At 50.2% G+C, this 18,659-nt stretch overlaps 1 long non-coding RNA gene across 1 annotated transcript; it reads left to right on the forward strand.

Moving 5' to 3' along the window:
• The first annotated feature begins 607 nt into the window (after positions 1-607).
• LOC122682226 lies at positions 608-18,378 on the forward strand. Its single transcript, XR_006337269.1, has 3 exons — positions 608-978; positions 9,347-9,350; positions 18,367-18,378. It is a non-coding gene; the product is annotated as an uncharacterized LOC122682226 (long non-coding RNA).
• Positions 18,379-18,659: the final 281 nt, after the last annotated feature.

An 18,659-nucleotide genomic window follows, 5' to 3' on the forward strand; every position in this document is an offset into this window, starting at 1 on the left:
TCAACTCAATGGACATGAATTCTAGCAAAGTGCAGGAGTTAGTGGAGGACAGAGAAGTCTGGTGGGCTACAGTCCATGGGATTACAATGAGTCAGACACAGCTTAGCAACTGAACAACGACAACAACCTATTTGTTAAATGACTGAAGAAATGATAACACTGAGCACCGTGTGTCTGCCTCTGAGCTGCACTATCTTAAACAAATCTAGGAAAACTGCACTACGAATTTTTATTTTCAGTTTGGAGAATTTCTCTGAACCCATTATCCATTTTTCTTTCCTGGGCATAGTCTGCTGATAATCTCATCAAAAGGATTCTTCATCTCTGATATCATAGTTTTGTTTTTGAGCATGATTCTAGCTTGCTAGAAAAGAAAACTCCCTTTTAAAAAGTGTATTCTCCTTTTCCGGTAAGCGGCCTGAGCTGACCCTTAAAAATGGGATAGCTATTCACTCGACCCAGAAAACCCCACAAAATCATGCAAATCAAGAGGTTCAAATCTTCATGTTCACTTTAAGAACACTCATGAAACTGCCAGGCCATAAAGGGTATGCGTATCCGAAAAGCCACCAAGTATTTGAAGGATGTCACTTTAAAGAAGCAGTGTGCGCCATTCCATCGTTACAATGGTGGAGTTGGTAGGTGTGCACAGGCCAGACAATGGGGCTGGATGCAGGGCCGGTGGCCCAAAAAGAGTGCTGAATTTTCACTACACATGCTCAAAAATGCAGAGAGTAATGCTGAACTTAAGGGCTTAGATGTAGATTCTCTGGTCATTGAGCACATCCCAGTGAACAAAGCCCCCAAGATGCGGCGCAGGACTTACAGAGCTCACGGTCGGATCAACCCCTACATGAGCTCTTCCTGCCACATTGAGATGATCCTTACTGAAAAAGAACAGATTGTCCTAAACCAGAAGAGGAGGTTGCACAGAAGAAAAAGATATCCCAGAAGAAACTGAAGAAACAAAAACTTATGGTCTGGGAATAAATGCCGCAGAAAATAAATGCAAATAAAAGTAAAAAAAATAAATAAATAAAAAGTGTATTCTCTTCCTAAATTCCCCATCTGTTTATAAGTATTGTTTACCTTTTCCACTAGATCCTTTAAGCAGCTTATTATAGTTATTTTAAAGTTCTTGCCTGATAGTAAATGATCATTTATTGAGTGAATTCATTGTGTCAGGCATTGGGTTTAATGCCTTTTATCTCTTCATCAAATTGGTTGAGATGAGAAACTTAAAGCTAACTAACAGGTAGGTGACTTGTTCCAAGGTCCCCTGGCCAGTAAGCAAGGGCACCAGGGTTCCAGCCCCAGAATGACAGCAGGACTTTTGTTCTAACCAACTCTGTTGTTATTCCACCTTCAGCCATGAGCTCTCCCAGAGGCCTGGATTCAGCTCACCAATTTATCCACAAAGAAGGATCCAGGTGGCCTGTCCCCATGGCACATAACTGTGGCCAGGTCTCTGAATAGTGGAGCCAGCTCAGATTCAAGCCCCTCTGCTCAGCCTTCCAGACCCCCACCATCTGGCCCCATCTACCTTCCCCTCCCCTCCCCAGGGCTTCGCAGCAGGGTGCCAAGCTGGTCCCCTCCTCTGCCAGAATCACTATCCACCTTTTTCTCAGCCACTTCTTTCCACCCCAGACTTTATTCTTTTGTTTTTAGTTCACTGATTTACTCATTTGGTGGAGGAATAGGATGGGGAGACCACTTTCTCCCCTACAGATTCATCGAAAGAACATTTGAACGCTGAGCAAACTCCACAAAACAACTTCTGATCGCTAGCAGAGGACATCAGGTGCCCAGAAAAGCAGCCCATTGTCTTCAAAAGGAGGTAGGACAAAATATAAAAGATAAAAAGAGAGACAAAAGAGCTAGAGACGGAGACCCGTCCCAGGAAGGGAGTGGTAATAGAGGAAGTTTCCAAACACCAGGAAACCCTCTCACTGGCAGGTCTGGGGGAAGTTTTTGAATCTCGGAGGGCAACCTACCTGGGAGGAAAAATAAATAAAACCCATAGATTACATGCCTAAAAGCAACTCCCAGCAGAAAAGCACCCCAGACGCTTGTATCCACCACCAGCAAATGGGGGCTGAACAGAGAGGAGCGGGCAGCATTGCTTAGGGTAAGGACAGGGCCTGAATGCCCTGAGGGCAATCGGAGGGAGCTAACCTGAGATAGTAACTTAAACTGTGGGATAGCAAGAGAGAGAGAGAAAATTAACCAGCAAAAAGTGCTAACCGAACACACTGCCGGCCAGTTCGCAGAGCTTATTTAGTAAATTTAATTCAGTATAATGTAACTCAGTAAAAAGCCTGTGTGCTCAGTCATGTCCAACTTTTTGCAACCCTATGGACTGTATCCTGCCAGGCTCCTCTGTCCATGGGATTCTCCAGGCAAGAATACTGGAGTGGGTTGCCACTGTCTCCCCTAGGGGATCTTCCTGACCCAGGGATCAAACTCATGTCTCCTGAATTGACAGGTGGATTCTTTACCACTGAGCCACCTGGGAAGCCCAAAGCAGTAAAAGAGACGTGATAAAAGAATGCAGCTTCTGAAGCCAGACAGCTTGGTTTGTGTAACTTTAATAGCAGTTCATCTCTTTGTGCCTAGACTTCCCCATCTGTAAAGTGGGAATAATGGAAAGACCTATCTCAATGCACTAATGTGAGGATTCAGAGAATTAGGACATGTGTGAGTATAGGGCCTGACACTTGGCCCGCTCTAAGTGTCAGCTGTCACTAAGAGTGAATCCTGTGATGTGGGGACACCGAGGTGGCTCAGACATGACTCTGCCCTCTGAGATCCCCCAATCCCAAGGGGCATCAGGCCCTGTGATCAGGACTAGAGTTGGCTCCAGCACAGGCCCAGGGCAACCCAGAAGAGGAGCCCCTCCTTTGCTCGCCCATCTAGCTGCTTGGCCACTCAGGAAGAGAGCCACTGGGCTGTGAAAAGTCCAGCTGGCCAGCCCCCTCCTGCCAGTCCTTCCCCTGGCCCCCACATTCACTCTCGTTGGCCAGAGAGAAGAGTAAGCACTACGAACACGGGGATGAGACTGGGGCTGTGCCCGCAGACAGACACACAGACAGGGCCTGCCCTGGGAGGCACACCTGCAGACAGAGCCCTGACGTAATAACAGCTCACACGCTGCTCTCAGCATCTGCCAGGTGCTGTTCCAAGTATTCCACACGTATTAATTTATTTGATCCTCACAGCTACCTTATGGGGTATGTCTTATTAATGTCTCCATTTTACTGACAGGGAAAGTGAAGTGGAGAGGGGTTAGGCGATTTGCCAAGGTTGTACCTTGGCAAAGTGGTGAGTGGCAGAATATAGATTCCAACCCGGGGAGCCATGTTCCAGAGACTGAACCACTGCAGCACAGGTAAGTGCCCCCTGATGGACCTGGAGCCCTTCCAGGATGTGCAAACACAAGAGCCACACAAGGATGCCCACTGCATCACACTTACCCAGACACAGAGGGCTAAGCACACTACCATCTAACTCGAGACCCCTGCTCAGCCAGAGCATGTGGGCTCAGGAAGACACATACTTGGAGGTAGGCACATGTATGCTGTGTGCCCACGTGCCCCCCTCAGCACACACATAAATGGAAATGACAGTCACACGATTCTGTGGAAACCGGCCTGACTCTCTGCTGACCTCTCATAGGCTCCTCTCAACCCTCCATGGGAGCAGCAGCCCCAGGAGAAGGGGCTTTACCAGTGTGATTCCCCAGTGCACCCAGTGCAGTGCCTGGCACCTAACACCTGCTCAACCCGTGAGGTTTCATGCCCTAGGGCTCATGTCAGGCCTTTGATGGTTCAGAGCCCTAACTTTGCAGTCAGACAGGCGCCCTCCTCCTTGTGAGGCAAGGGAATCCACCTTTCTGAGCCTCTCTCCCCTGGAGCCTGCCCCAGCCCGGGTGCCTCCTGACAAGTGCTCCAGCACGCAGGGGACTGGGGTGCTTCTGCTTCTGGGCCTTTGCCTGCATGGATCCACTTGGTTCCCTCCTTGGCCCCTTCAGGTCTTTGCCCCAATGTCACCTTTCCAGCGAGGGCTTGCCTGATCTCTTTCCTTCAACTGCAACCCCTTTTCCACTGCCTTCCCTGCTCTGCTATTCTCAGCTATCACCACTTTGCATCATCCATAGCATCCTTGTCCCACAGACACGTTTTACTTATGTGTTTATTGCTTGCCTCCCACTAAAGCTCCATGAAGATGGGACTGTGTCTTCACTCTGGTGTCTCTGAGCCTAGAACGGTGCCTGGTGTGTATCAGGAGCACAGGGACCCTCTGGGGGATAGAGAATGAGATTCATTATGAAATGAGGGTGATAGTAGCACCCCAAGGGCTTGCTAGGAAGTGAGGTGAGAATATCACACATGGATACTTACTACACGGGACAGAGATCGCTATCTCAGAGTTCTTTAAAAATTATTACAGAGGTACCATGTGACCACATGCTCCACTGTAGGTCTCAGGCAATACCTGGGTGCATTGAGTAAACTGTGAAAGGTCCTTTGCCGACCACGGCCCACAGCCCCTTCTGCCCACTCTCCTTCTTGATTCACTGCTGTAGGCCTGTGGGCATCCTTCCAGGCCTTTCCTCCATGTTTACACCTGCATTGACATAAAAAAGTGTAAACAAATATTGTACATCTATGGGATCATCCTCCATTCACGCAACGACTGTTTATTGAGCACCTACTACTATGCGTCAGGTACTATTCTAGGGCTACTCGTGTGAGATTCCTGCCCTCTGGTCTTGACTTCTAATCAAGTAGAGAGCAGACAAGTACAAAGTGTGATTTCATGTGGTGATAGACACTGTAAAGAGACATAGACTCAGATAAAGGGATAAAGAATGAAAGGAGTGGGACTGGGGGGCTGTTAGTTCAGGTGATTGGGGGGGCTGCTTCTGAGGGGGTGACATATGACATGGGATCTGGAGGGAGAGGAGGGACAGGACTTGTAGATTTCTGGGGCAGAGCCTTCCCGGCAGAAGGGACAGCGGGTGCCAAGGCCCTAAGGCTGGAAATTAGTGGGTTGGAAAAAGAACAAGTTCAGTTGGGCCAGAGTGGATGAATCAGGGGAGGAGTAGGAGGCTGGGCAGAGAGGTTGGGGGTGCAGAGCATGGTGAGGGGTGTTGTGGGATATGTGATGGGAACCACAGAAAGATATTGAGCAGAGACTTGATCGGGGAGGGGGGTAGAGGTGGTGGTGGTGGTGATGCTGTATGTGTGTGTCTGTGTGTGTGTGTGTGTGTATGTGATGTACACGCAATTTTTTTATAGTGGTAAAATATGTATAACAAAAAATTTACCATTTTAACCATTTTAAGTGTTCAGTTCAGTGGCATTAAGTGTATTGATGAGTTGTGCAACCATCACAGCCATCCATGTCCACTTTTCATCTTGAAAACCTAAAGCTAGGTGCCTGTTGACAATAACTCCGGTACTCCCCACCCCCTGCCCTGGCAACCAATATTCTACCTTCTGTCACTAGGGACCTGACTACTCTAGACACCTTACGTAAGTGGAATCAAAGAGTGTTTGTCTTTTTGTGACTGGCTTAATTCACTCAGCATAATGCCTTTAAGGTTCATCCACATTGTAGCAAGTGTCAGAACTTCCTTCCTTTTAAAGGCTAAATAGTATTCCATTGTATGTATAGACCACATATTGTTTACCAATTTATCCGTCAATGGACACTTGGGTGGCTTCCATCTCTTGGCTGTCACGAATAATTCTGCTGTGAACACGGTGTACAAGTATCTGTTCAAGTCCCTGCTTTCAGTTCTTTTGGATTTATACCCAGAAGTGAAATTGCTTGATCCTATGTGTTTTACAGAACAGAATCCCTGGACTGCTGGCAGAGAGGCCCCATGGAAGGGCAGAAGCAGGGGGTTTCGGAAGCAGCAGGCACAGGTCTCTTTTCCTCACTCACCAAGATCCCTCTGGGTGGCATACAGAGGCTCCCTGACTCTCTAATGATTCAGGCTCTTTCACTTCCATCCTTGAATTCACCTCATTCCAGCTCTGGGAGGCAGGTGAATGAGGCTCATAGTCCCCTCTGGACAGACAGGGATGAGGCTCAGGGAGGGAGGGCTTCTCAGCCAGCTGCGTGGAAGTGGGGTCTGCTTGGGGCTGACTTGAGGGGTGGACCATGGCACTGTGAGTCCCCCTCAAGCCACCCTGCTCTCCTCAAGCAGGGCTGGGCAGCCAAGAGCTCAAAACCAGAGAGGGGTTTGTGTCAAGCCTCTAACAAGCCTGAAATCCAGCCCAGGGCATCTAGGCCCTAGAGAGCCATGAGAGCAGTGCCCAGATTAACCTCCTGCTGCACAGGAAATCCATTCCGCTCACCTGCAGCTTAGGGGGTTCACCCCGGGAACCCCCTGCTGCACTGTGTCAAGGCTGGGGTGTCTCTGGGCAGGGTTCGGAGCCCTGAGACCAGTTACTAAAGGCCATGCACCCCCTTTCTCTGCCTTCTGAGGCCCCATCAGACCCCCAACTCCAGTCCACCATAAGATACCTGTTCAGTTTCCTGAATGTGGAAGACCAGCATCCTTTGATGTCCTGGGACAGGTCCTATATGTACATGTTCCTACTCCATCTTGATATCCCAGGGAGGTAGGGTCAGGCCAGCAGCAAATGGGCGGGGGGCGGGTGACTTGTTCTAGGCTCCACCCAAAGTCATCCTGATTCTGAAGTTGTGGCTGCCACCACCTCTCTCTTTGCATCTTGAGGGCAGCAGGAGCTCTGACAGAGCCACTAGGAGAAATTTGTTCTGACCTGGACAGGAATCTGTCCTGGATGAGGGTACCCTCTGACTAATTTCCTTTCATGGGAACATCTTTCCCCTCATCCCCCTACTTTTTTACTTTTTGGCTGATGAAGGTTTAGGGGTGAATGGTGGAGATTCTGCTTCCTTGCCCCAGGCTGACCTGGAGCTCTCGCCCTCCCCAGTGTAGGCGTCCAGGTCCTGTGATGTGTCCCAAACACTTAGCCCCACCCTCTCTTCCTTCTCTCTCTCTCCTTCCTCTCCTCCCTGCAGTGATCTGCCTGCATCCCACATCTGACTTCACCACAGTCAACGTGGACCTCCTGCTTTCCTCAGACCCACTGGGATGATCCTGCTTCAGGGTCTTTGCATTCGCTGACCCTTCTGACTGCAATTCTTTGCTCCCACCGACCCCTAGTTTCACTCCTGTAACTTGATCTTTGCTCAAATGTCACCTTTTCAGTGAAACTTTTCCCAAAACTCAGGTTTAAAACTACAGACTGACTCATCCCTCCCTGGCCTCCCCACGCTCTCCCTTCCCTGCTTTGTTTTTCTTCACAGCGCTCAGCACCACCATCACCCACTGATGTATTCTGTTAAAATTATTTACTGATTAACCTTTCTCTTCCCTCTAGACCCTACACTCCAAGAGGGCAGGCATTTCTGTTTTGTTTGCTGCTGTGTCTCCAGTGCCTGCAACAATGTAGAAACCCAATAAGAATGCGCTGAATGTGTGCACTCATGGACCGCCTCTCCTGCCATTGCCATTACTGGTCCAGCCTGTGGTCATCCGTCCCCTGGATGCTGCCACAGCCTCGCCTTCATCTTCCCACGTCCAGTCTTGCCTCATCCAGGCTGTCTCCTCCCAGCAGCCCAAGTAGCCTATTAAAATGCAGTTCTGATCAGGTCATTGCCCGATGGAAACCCTTCAGTGGGTCCCGCCTCGTACATAATGAAATTCACAGTCCATAACTCAGCCTTCAAGGCCCTGCCTGACCCGGCCGCCAGTTTCCCTCAGACTCATCGCCTGCCCCACTCCCTCTGCTGCAGCTGCCCTGGCCTCCTTGGTGCTCTTAGACCCATGGAGCCCTGCCTTTGAACCTCAGGGACTTTGTACTTGATGTTCCTGCTGACTGAACTTTTCTCTACACTGTTGCATGGCCAGCTCCATCACATCCATCTCAGACTAGTATTGCCTCCTCAGAGAAGCCTTCCTGACTACCCTAACTCATTTCTATCCCAAGTCACTCCTATTTTTATTATCCTCATGGCAAGTCTCACAATTTAAAATTGTTTTGCTTGTGCATTTGTTTATTCTCTTCCTGACTCACCTATGAGTTCCCTAAGCTGGTCCTTTAGCTCTCTTGCAGCTCAGAGGAGATACCTGGCACAGAGCAGGAGCTTGGTACATATTGTGGGTGAATGAAGGTGTCTAAGCCCTTGTAGGTGTTCCACCCATTACTCCTCCCCTGTCCTCCTATGCTGGGGATTATGGTACCCATTTGGCAATTTACCAGACTGAGTCTTGGAGAGGTTGGTCAGTGTGCCTGGTTCACATGGCTGTCGAGGTGTGTATGTCCATATATCCCTTGTGTGTCTGTGTGTATCTGCATGTGTCTCTGGGTGTCTGTGTGTCTGGGCACCTGAGTATCCCTCTGGATTTCTGCATATTTCCCTGTGACTGTTGTGTGCCTAGCTCTGTTTCTCTGTGTCTGAGTCTGTGTGTGTCCACATATACCATTGTGAGGACATTTGCATTGTCTGTCCTTGTATCTGTGTCCCCGAGCGTGTGTGTCCACCCCTCTAGCTCTGTTAGCTTTCCATGACCCTACTCGGTTCCCCTTCTCATTTCCCAGCCAGCTCCAGGCCCCTCCAGGGCTCCAAAAGCTCCACAATCTCCCAGGTGTGAAGTCCCTGAGATTTGTGGCATATGGGAACTGGCGCAGAGCAGAGGGGGCAGGCAGGCACCATGCATCCTTGGGGTCCCATAGACCCCAACCCTGGGACAGCACCCCCCCCCCACCTCTTCCTCAGGATTGGTTTCTGACTTAAAATTGCCAATCTCAGATTGCGCTGCCAGGAGCCTGCACCAGGCTGGTTCCCATGGCAACGTGGAAGCCGCCAGGCCGGGCTCATAAAACAGGTCATAAAGCCGAGGGATGGGAAGAGGGGGGGTGAGTTGCAGACTGAAGGAGGGGCTCACTGCCCAAGTGGGTGCTGGGGCCTCTCCTCGGAGACCATGGAGCCCTGCACCCATTGCACCCTGCCCCCACTGAGCCAGTGAAGGTGGGAGGGGGCAGCACGCGCTGAGCCGGCTCAGCCCAGGGGCTTCCATGTGTGGGCCACACAGAGGGCTCTGTGAACCCAGACTTCAGGTGTGTTTCTCCAGAAGGACTTGGGGAGGAAGCTGCAAGGACTATGGAGACCAGCTCCTGCAACACCTCCTACTCCCATCGCTCAGATGGAGTTGTGGAAGCCCAGAGGGGGCTAGTGACTTGTTCAAAGTCACGTAGCAAGATGGCAGCTGCGAGGACTCAAATCCAGGCCCCTTTTCCTGAAGCCAGGTACACTCCTGGTAAACCTCCCCACTGCCCAGATACCTCAGGCCATTGGGTATTGGTAGAAGAAAGCAGAAGAATAGCAATTTCTATGTATTGAGTGCTTAGTTGGTACCAGGTGTAATGCTGCATCCTTCACATGGCACTTTTGTAGTTCTTGCAGCAGCCCTGTAACTTAGACAATATTAACACAATCCCCATTTTAGAGATGAGAAAATTGAGCATCAGAGAGGTGAGGTGATTTGTCCCATGTTACAGGGCTAGACAGTGGGAGAACTGAGATGTGAACCCAGGCCTGTTGATTCCAGAGTGGTACTCAAGAGCCCTAGTCCTTAATCCTGGGGTCTTTCTGAAGTGTAACTCTTGGGAGTGATCATGGGGCAGCCTCACACTGGGTCCAGTCAGGGCCCTGGATCAAGTCATTGACAGTGGGAGCAGGAAGGAGAAACAGCAGTTACTTGTTTGTTGTTGTTGTTTTAAAAATTTATTTACATTTTCATTCATTCACTTGACAAGTATTTATTAAGGGCCTATTCTGTGCAGGCAGTATTCCAGGCATTGAGGATACAGCAGTGAACAAAACAGGCAGTCCCTGGCCTCATGGACCTCCCTCTGAGTCGGGAGAGGCAGACAGTAAATAGAGAAACAATAAAGATGTGTGCCAGGTACTGATAAGTGCTATAGAGAGAAACAGCAGGAGATGGGGACAGTGCCTGATGGCAGGGTCAGAGAAGGCTCTCTAAGGTGGTGACATCTGAATGGTGATCCAAAGGAGGTGAGGGCATGAGCCATATGGGGATATTCAGAGAAGGGTCTGTGGCAGAGGAAATAGCCGGAGCCGAGGTCCTGAGGTGGGAGCGTGTCTGGCATGTTGGAGGAGCAGAGGGCAGGTCCTTGTGGCTGGAGCAGAGCAAGAGAGGGGAGCGTGTTGGTGGGGAGGAGGTGGAGGGGTCAGTGGGTGTCAGACCTAGCAGGGTCCTACAGGATTTTCTTCGGAGTGAGTTGGAATCATTGGAGGCTCTGAGCGGAGGAGTGGAATAATCTGATTTCTTTTTTTAAGAGGATGCTTCTGGTGCCTGGGGTGAGGAGGTGCTGCAGGGAGCGAGGGCAGGAAGGTGGACTGAAAAGTTATTGCGGTAGGATGATGGAGGCTGGGGCGGCTAGAGGGGAGGAGGCGGTGACCAGCGGGCACCTTTGGTTACATTTTAAAGGTTCAACCACAGGCTTGGGGTAGAAGAACCCTGATCCAGGATGACTGCAGGCTTTTTGGCTTAAGCCAGAATGGAGTTGTCACGTACGGAGGTGGGAAAGCTGCAGGGAGAGCGGCTTCGTGCCTGGGCTTTGCACATCTCAATTCATTTAAGCCTCACTTTCTACCAGTGGCTCTCACACTTGAGCGAGCACCGGAGTCACCTGAGAGGCTTGTTAAAACCCAGAATGCTGGGCCCCACAGCTAGAGTTTCCCTTCAGTGAAGGTGGGGCGGGGCCTGGACTTTGATTTCTAATCAGTTCCCTGGTGATGCTGAGGCTGCTGGTCCCAGGAGCTCACCTTGAGAGCCAAATGATGACGTGATTGTTACAGCTGAGAAAATGGAGGCTCGGAGAGGGGTAGTGACCTGCCCAGTCCACACAGCTGAAAAGTGTCTAGTCATGAAGCTGGCGATTGAGACAAGATCTCTTGGGTTTTTGGCCAGCTTCTGCTCCCTGATAGGGAGAGAAGGGAGCCCCTAGGAGTCTAAGCCCAAGACTGCCCCTATCCCTCCATCCATACACATATATTCAAGGCTGGGTTCTAAGGAAAGGACCCAGGGCCTGTCTGGTCTCAAGGTTGTTTCTACAGATAATATAATAAAGCCAGGGAGCAAGGCTGGGGTGCCATGTATGTTTCTCTAGTTTCTCCACCCCCAGCCTTGATCCTGCCTGGCTTGCTGAGACTTGTGCCCAGCAGGAAGTCTGGTGAGTTTTGCTGTAACACATGGCATCTCATTTCTTTATTTTACACCCATTCACTGTGTTCAGAGGCTGCGGTTGTCAGGGGTGTTGTCTGCAATCTATTTCTGGTTCTCCTCGTATGGGCACCTGGTGGGATTGTGCTCTCTGGCTCCCTTGAAGTTAAACATGGCCATGGGACTTGATTTAGTGAAAGATCTGTGTGCAGAAGTGAGGCACGCTTCTTCCTGGTGGAGCCTTGGAGTTGGGGAGTGTTTGCTTCCTCTACACGCTGCCAGGGAGACTGGTGGGCTTTGGATGGGAGGGCGGCCAGCTTGGGTGTCTGACTAGGACGATATGGAGCAGAGGCCCTGCCAACTGCAGGTGGACATGTAATATGAGTAAGAAACAAACCCTTTTTTTTTTTTTTTTTTTGAAGCCAGAGGTTGGCAAACTTTCTTGGCCAGAAAGTGAATATTTTAGGCTTGTTGTAGCCGCTCAACTCTGATGTTGTAGCAAGGAAGCAGCTGTGCATCAGACGTCAATGAGTGCTCATGGCTACGTTCCGATGAGACTCAATTTACCAAAGAAAGTGGCCAGCTCTCAGGCCATAAACTTTCCACCGCCTGAAGCCTTGAGAATTGCAGGTTGTTTGTTTCTGTGTCATGAGCCAGCCATACTGACTATGCATTTGTGGCCTTGCTTGTACAGGCAACAGAGCCTGCTGTGCCCATGCGAGGGCAGGGCAGTAACTAGGGAAGGCACACTTGACTGTGGCCGGAGATCTTGTGGGTTCCCTCTTGGGTCCTCTTCTCACCCTGCTCCCTGCTCTTTGTCCTGGGAGGTTGGTCTTCAGGGACCATGTCAATGACCTCCCTTGCCCTCTGGCCTTCAGCTGGACCTGGCCCATGGAGAGCAACAGTAGGACGTGGGAGGGAGGAGGTGAGGTTGGGGTATCTATTCCCCAGCTCTCTCCAGGCAGGGTCATCTCAGATGGGCTATGTCCTCCAGCTGAAGGCACAGCTGCTCTCTGGGAGCTTTCTGTCTCTGGATGACAGTAGCTTCTCTCTCCTCTCACCCTTTAGGCTGATAATCCATTTGCATCAGTTCTGGGGTACTGCTTTATTCTTTGGGGCTTTCTATGCCCTGCCCATTCACTTGTAAATCATCTCTTTATGAAACTAGGATCAAACAACTCAACTGACTGGTGCCATCTGCTCTTGCCAGGACCTGCCATGACCCTGACTGGGACCCGTTTGAGGTACACATGTCTGGGTTCCAATTCTGATCTGGTTGCTACCTTGGGTGAATCACTTCATCTTTCTGACCCCCTGGGTTTTCTCTTCTGCGCAATTGAGCAAAAATAACCTCCAGAAGTGGAGGAGGGGTTTCATAAACCTGTGATGTCTATACAATGTCAGGAAGCATCATAATTAGCTTTAGGAAAGAAAGGAGGGAGGGAGGATGGAAGGAATCTCACAACAACGTGAAGAGAGTAGAACCATTAGTATATTTGCCAGCTGGGAACCGAGGCTAAGGCTGAGTGGGATGGTGTGTTCAGGGGCTCTGAAGACATCAGTGTAGCCATGTTTGGTTTAGTCCCTTCTGGAGATGCTGCTGGAAAGGAGTCCCTAAAAGCAGAGGATGAGGCCTCAGCCAGAGCTGGCTCAAATGTGGGCTTTGCCACTCCTTGCTGTGTGACCATGGGCAAGTGATACCCCTTCTCTGTGTCTCATCTAAAAATGGGGATGAGTGTACCTTCAACATGTGAAGACTGGAACACAAGCTCCAGGAAAGTAGGCGCCCTGATTCTTTTTGACAACTGTATGCTGGTGTCTGACATACGTTGATGCCCAGTGTTTACTGGGTGAATGAATGTATCTATGTAGAGCATTTAGCACAGCACCTCCTATTATAAGTGCCAGTGAATGGCGGCTTCAAGTAAACAATCATTATTAGTACCTGAGTTTTGTCTTCACCTGTTCAACAAGAGGCAGGCATCTGGTGTTTAACTGCCTGGACCCTGGAGCCTCCCTCCCTGGGCTCAAGTCCTGGCTCTACCAGTTTTCAGCCTGTGGCCTTTGGCACCTCATCTAAACATCCTCATATAGAAGATGAGATTCAGAGTAATGCCTGCCTCATAGAATTGCCAAGGACTGCAGGAAGCTTAATACATGCCTGGCACAGAGTTAGTGCTAATGAGCAGTAACCTTCACTTTTCCTGCTCATGCCAAGGTCAGGTGGGGGGAAGGCTCTTTGAGCACCTCTGGGTTTGCTGGCATTACCCCTGGGCTGGGGATAACCCTGGGCAACTTGTCAGGTGACAGTGGACTGTCACTCCCCTCCAGGAGCCTCAGCTCTCCTATCTACAAAGTGGGAGGTAGAAGTTGAAGCCAGGGACCTCTGAGGTCCCCAGTTGCTCTCAGCTGTACATGGGCCACTCCTCTGGCCAGGGCCATGCTGACTATGTCCCTTCATGCCCAGGAGATGGGGTTTCGGGATGTGAACAGCCCCTGGGCAGGGTGGAAGTCAGAGCTCTCCCCATCCCCCCCAGGGCCAGTGGCAAGAGTGACGACTTCACAACCTCTACTGCCAGTGGTTTTGTGTCCTTTTTATCATTTTAAAGCTGCGAGGTGGGAGGAGGAAGGCCTCCCAGGAGTCGGGGTTCTTGCTTTTTCCAGGCCCCTCCTCCTCTGTGCCCATTGCCCTGGCCCCAGTGGTGGAACCCAACTGCTGGTGCAGGGGGAGCCAGCAGCCCCTTGGCACCTGAAGCTGAGAAGTGTTCCTCACAAGTGCCATGAGGCTTCTTTTTTTAGCCACCACAAGCTGACTAATGTCTGAGAGCATCAGTCCCTCCCCGTCCGGTGGCAGCACAGGTGCCCCAGAGAGCAGGGTGTAAGCAGCTTGTAACTCTTAGGGGGCTTTGTGAAGCTCTTGTCCCCATTCGGGGCTCACTTTCCCCATGAAGATTGGACTCTATGAGTGAAGAAGTCCCTTTCTGCACTGAGCAGTGAAGTTTCTCTAGAAACCCCAAGCCCCTTCTGATTGAGTGGGACCCAAGCACCCTAGCAGCCTTTCCTCTGTGGTGAGGGGAGCCCTCCCAGAGTTCATTTCCCCTGAGCAGCAAGGGCTCGCAGCAGCTGTCTCCTTGGTATATTTTTGGATTCTCCTTACTGTTGCAACAGTAGTTCCAACTTCCCCTTCCTGAAGTCAGTAGTGTCTGGTCCAAATGGGCCCTGCTTCGGTCTGCTTCTCATCATATTTTCCACTTTGCATAATCGAAAACTTGTCCAGGGTGTGTGCTTGACATTGGCCAAGTACCCTCCCCGAAGTTCCACTAGCCAGTGAACTTAGCACGCTGAGGGTGTAGCACCCTGCGCTGAGTTGTTCTGATGGGTTAGCATGGGATTTGGAGACTCTGGAGCTAGAGCCAAGTCTGGTTTTTGTGGGAGCCATGAAAACGCACCACTCAGGTCTCCTTCTGCAGGGAGCGGGTTTGACTGAAAGCCGCAGCTGCTGCCTCTTGGGACATGCCACCTTGCTTCTGTTGAGCCCCTACTTCCTGTGGGCTGCTCTCAGCCAATGACTGGGCAAGGCAGGAGTACTGAAGCAGGACACCCTGCAGAGATGCAGAAACTCTCTGATTATGCCTTTGCTCAAGGATGCCCCATCAACATAGTGGAACCTTTCTTGGAGTCATGCTCTTGGAGTCTAAGATTCTTGACTATGCAACCTGCCTTCTCTCCCTTCCCCCTCCCCAAGTGTTAGACCTGCATCATTCCAGTCTGAAGACTCCCCAAACTGCCCTGCTCCCTCTCTCAAAATCTCTAGCCTATCTCATCCAGTCTTGACATCTCACACACACGGACCCCGCTCACACAGTCATCCACTGGTTGAAGGAAGTCACAGCAAATGATAAGAACAACTTATCTAATCCCTACTGCCGCCCCATGGAGGAAGAAGCTCAGAGAAGGAGATAATTTACTCAAACCCGCAATAAGAAAATAACTGTAGAGTCTCCAAAATTTTTTGTTCATATCTGTCTCACCCTCTATACTATGTGAGCCAGTCAATACAGGCACTAAGTCACTTTTTGTTTACGGTTGTGACGGTCTCATCAGAGCCTCACAGAATCCTTGGCAATGAAATATTTGCTGAAAGTGCAAACGAATAAAAGAGCAGCAAAAGAGCTGTGAACAGTGGTCAAGTGGCTTATCAACATTGCAAAAAGGATGTACTTTAGGCTATAAAATGAAGGAGTTTTTGTTTGAAAGTCCACAGCCCCAGCTAAATATGAGGTGTGACTTTGAGTTTCTATATTTATTAAAACATATTTAGCTTCCCTTTCTTTCTTTTTCACTCCTGTTCTCTCCATACTTATGAAGCAACAACAAAGAAATTAGTCAAATTTAGTTTCCAATTCCTTGTTCTGCCACCTACCACCTTCTGGGCCTCAGTTCCCTTATCAATAAAATGGGGGTAGAAATGTCTACTTCACCAAAAGAGGGGATGGAGTGGTCACATAGCAGGTTGTGTTCTCCTGCCAGTGTCTCCTGTTAGCCCACAGAGGTTGGGCTCAGTCCCAGTACCAAGCCTGGGCCGGGTGGAAAGGTATGGTGGCCGCAGTGGTTGGAACGTCAGTCCCCAGAGGAAGCCTGGTGCTGGCAGCCTGCTCCTTCCCCCAGCTGTGTGGTGGCATCCTGCCAAGCCTTTCCGAGCCTGCAGGCGACTCTCAGGCCCCTGGCTGTCCCAGTTTCTGCTGACAGCGGAGGACCAAGCCTGAGTCACTGCATCAACACCAGGTTTCCGCAGCTGCCCTTGGGCCAACAAGGCCTGACTGGATTAGTAACTGGATCACAGTCCCCGCCTCTGAGAGCATTAGGGGCTCAGGAACCCCTAGGCCGGCAGTCCCTGCTGTAAGAGATCTTGGCCTCTGTTATTCCAGCCTCCTTGGACCTTACTTCGTAGATGGGGAAACTGAGGCCCAAGAGGGGGAAGGCTTGGCCCAGGTCACACTGGAATTCAGTGGCAGAATAGGAAATAGAACCTACATTTCCCAGGCCCCACCTCGAGGGTTCATTCATTCATTCAGATTCTGTGTCCCCTCTCTAAAAGTATGCCTCAGTTCTCTCCACTCTCCCCTCACCACTGTCACCCTTGCGGGCCCAGCTATGATGGTTATCACCTGATGGCTGCAGCAGCCTCTATCCAATCAGTTCTTACACAGCACAGGAGTGGTGGGGGGAGGACATAAAAATAAGGATTAGCTCATGTTATCCCCTGGCACACCCATCTCACCCAGAATAAAAATCCAAGGGTGTAACTAGGAGCCTCCCAGTCCCGTGGTCTGTCCTGCCCCTGGATTCTTCCCTTACTATTCTCCTCCCAGGCATGTGATTCCAATCATGCTGGCCTTCTCTGTGCATCTGGAAGATTGCAGATCAGTCCACCTCGGAGCCTCCATGAGTGCTGTTCCCTCTGACTTGTCCCCCAGCCTCCCCATGGCTGGTTCTTTCCATCTTCCAACCACAGGCAAACGTACCCTCCTCCGGGAGCCTGGGCCAAAACGGCTCTTCCCCCGTGCTAGCCACTCTCTAGCCACCCTGTCTTATTCCTCACAGCTCATAGCTCCAGCTCAATGATTGTGTTATCACATTAATGTATTTGCTTACTTGTCGGTTCATTGTAGCTCCCCAGAGTGGATGCCTCCTGAAGACAGGGGTCTCATTCTCCACTGTGGTTCCAGTGCCTGAAAGAGCCTCTGGCACAGAGTAGATGCTCAACAAGTTTCCTGAATGGAAGAATGAATGAGTGAATGAAAAGACTGAATAATAGACTTGGTAGATGTAGAGGGAGAGGACTGATTTCAGGGAAAAACTACCAAAGAAAAAGTCTACTTATATTTCTTTACTCACTTAATCCCCTTTTATCTGAGTAGTACCCTCCTCCTTCCTTCTGGGTTCCTAGTCATACCCTTTCTACTGCTTGCTCTCTCTTACTACTGACTCAACTTTATTCTCAGGAAAAGTATTTCACAATCAGATGTGATAACAGAGCAGTCTCATTGAAATGAAGTTTTTATTTTATTTTTTTAGCTACTTTCAAAGGTTGAAGCCAAATAAGTGAATTGCTAATAGTGGAATCACTGCACTAGTGAGATTGGGGGACTGTCTGAGAGCACATTCAGTGTGCGGCTATCCCCCTGTCTCTCGTACCCTCTGGGTGTCCACCCTCAAGTCAGGATGGACTATATGGCCTTCTAGATTGTGCTGGTCTCTATCACCTCACTCCCCTCCCTCATCCACCACTTTCCCAAGATAAATCAACCAGGTCAGTCAACACGTTTTGATGAAAAAGAAACAAGTTAGTCTTTTGACTCGACAAAGTGGGCCTTTCTCGAGGCAGAGGGGCTGGGGCAGTCGGGAGCATGTGGAATAAGCACTGCCGGGCCAAGACAAGGCCTCTTTTGTGCCCCAGGACAAAGATAGAGTGTCCCAGCAAGATGGGGCCAGCGCCTTTCCAACACCAGCTCCGGTAGTTCCGATTGGCTGGCGGTCAGACAAGCCCACCCCGTGACTGGGCAGCCCAGGCTCCTAGCCACCAGCCACCCCACACCCCCCCACTCCTTCGTTTGGCAAACAATTGGATGGGAGTGAAATAAATCATGAAACCAGACTGTCTGCTCTGTCTTGGCCACCTGGTACTCATGGAGTTGGACATTCTCAAATCTTAGACTTAGTACTTATGAGGTCAAAAGACTCTGAGGCTTCCATGGCCTTTGGAGATGAACAGATTTCTTGGGTTTTGGTTCCAGGTTGGATGGCCTTGCATAAGTCTCACACTTTTCAGAGTTTTGGTTTCCCCATCTGCGAAATGGCACAACAATGGTTCATCTACAGCTGCTGAATAGATTCAGTGAGGTGGCATTGCTAAAAAACAAGGCCCATGCCTGGCACAGAGAGCGTTCTTGGTCATTATGATGCACAGTCCTTTACATTGAGATAACATCTGTTATGTCAATACATGCTCAGAATACCACCACCACTCTCCCAGACTAGGAGGCTATGGGGATAATCATCCCCATTGACTGAAGAAGAAACTGAAGCTTGGAGAAGCAGAACTCCTAGGGAAGCTTTCTGGAAGGACACCCACAAGGTCATGAGTTTCACAGACCAACAGATCCTGAGAGGGTAAAAGAATCTCCAAGGCAGAAATGTTGAGACACTCAGAGACTAATGCTCAGGACCTTTGCATGTGCTATGCCTTCTGTAGGGAATGCACTTTCCTTTCCTTTTTGGGTGGAATAGGGACAGGTTAATGCTGCCACACCTTTTGAGACTCAGCTTAGTCTAGGGAAGGAGAATATTCACCTTTCCCTGGGAAACT

This window comes from Cervus elaphus, chromosome 23 (genome assembly GCF_910594005.1).
Source record: "Cervus elaphus chromosome 23, mCerEla1.1, whole genome shotgun sequence".
In the NCBI taxonomy this organism is placed as follows: Eukaryota; Metazoa; Chordata; class Mammalia; order Artiodactyla; family Cervidae; genus Cervus; species Cervus elaphus.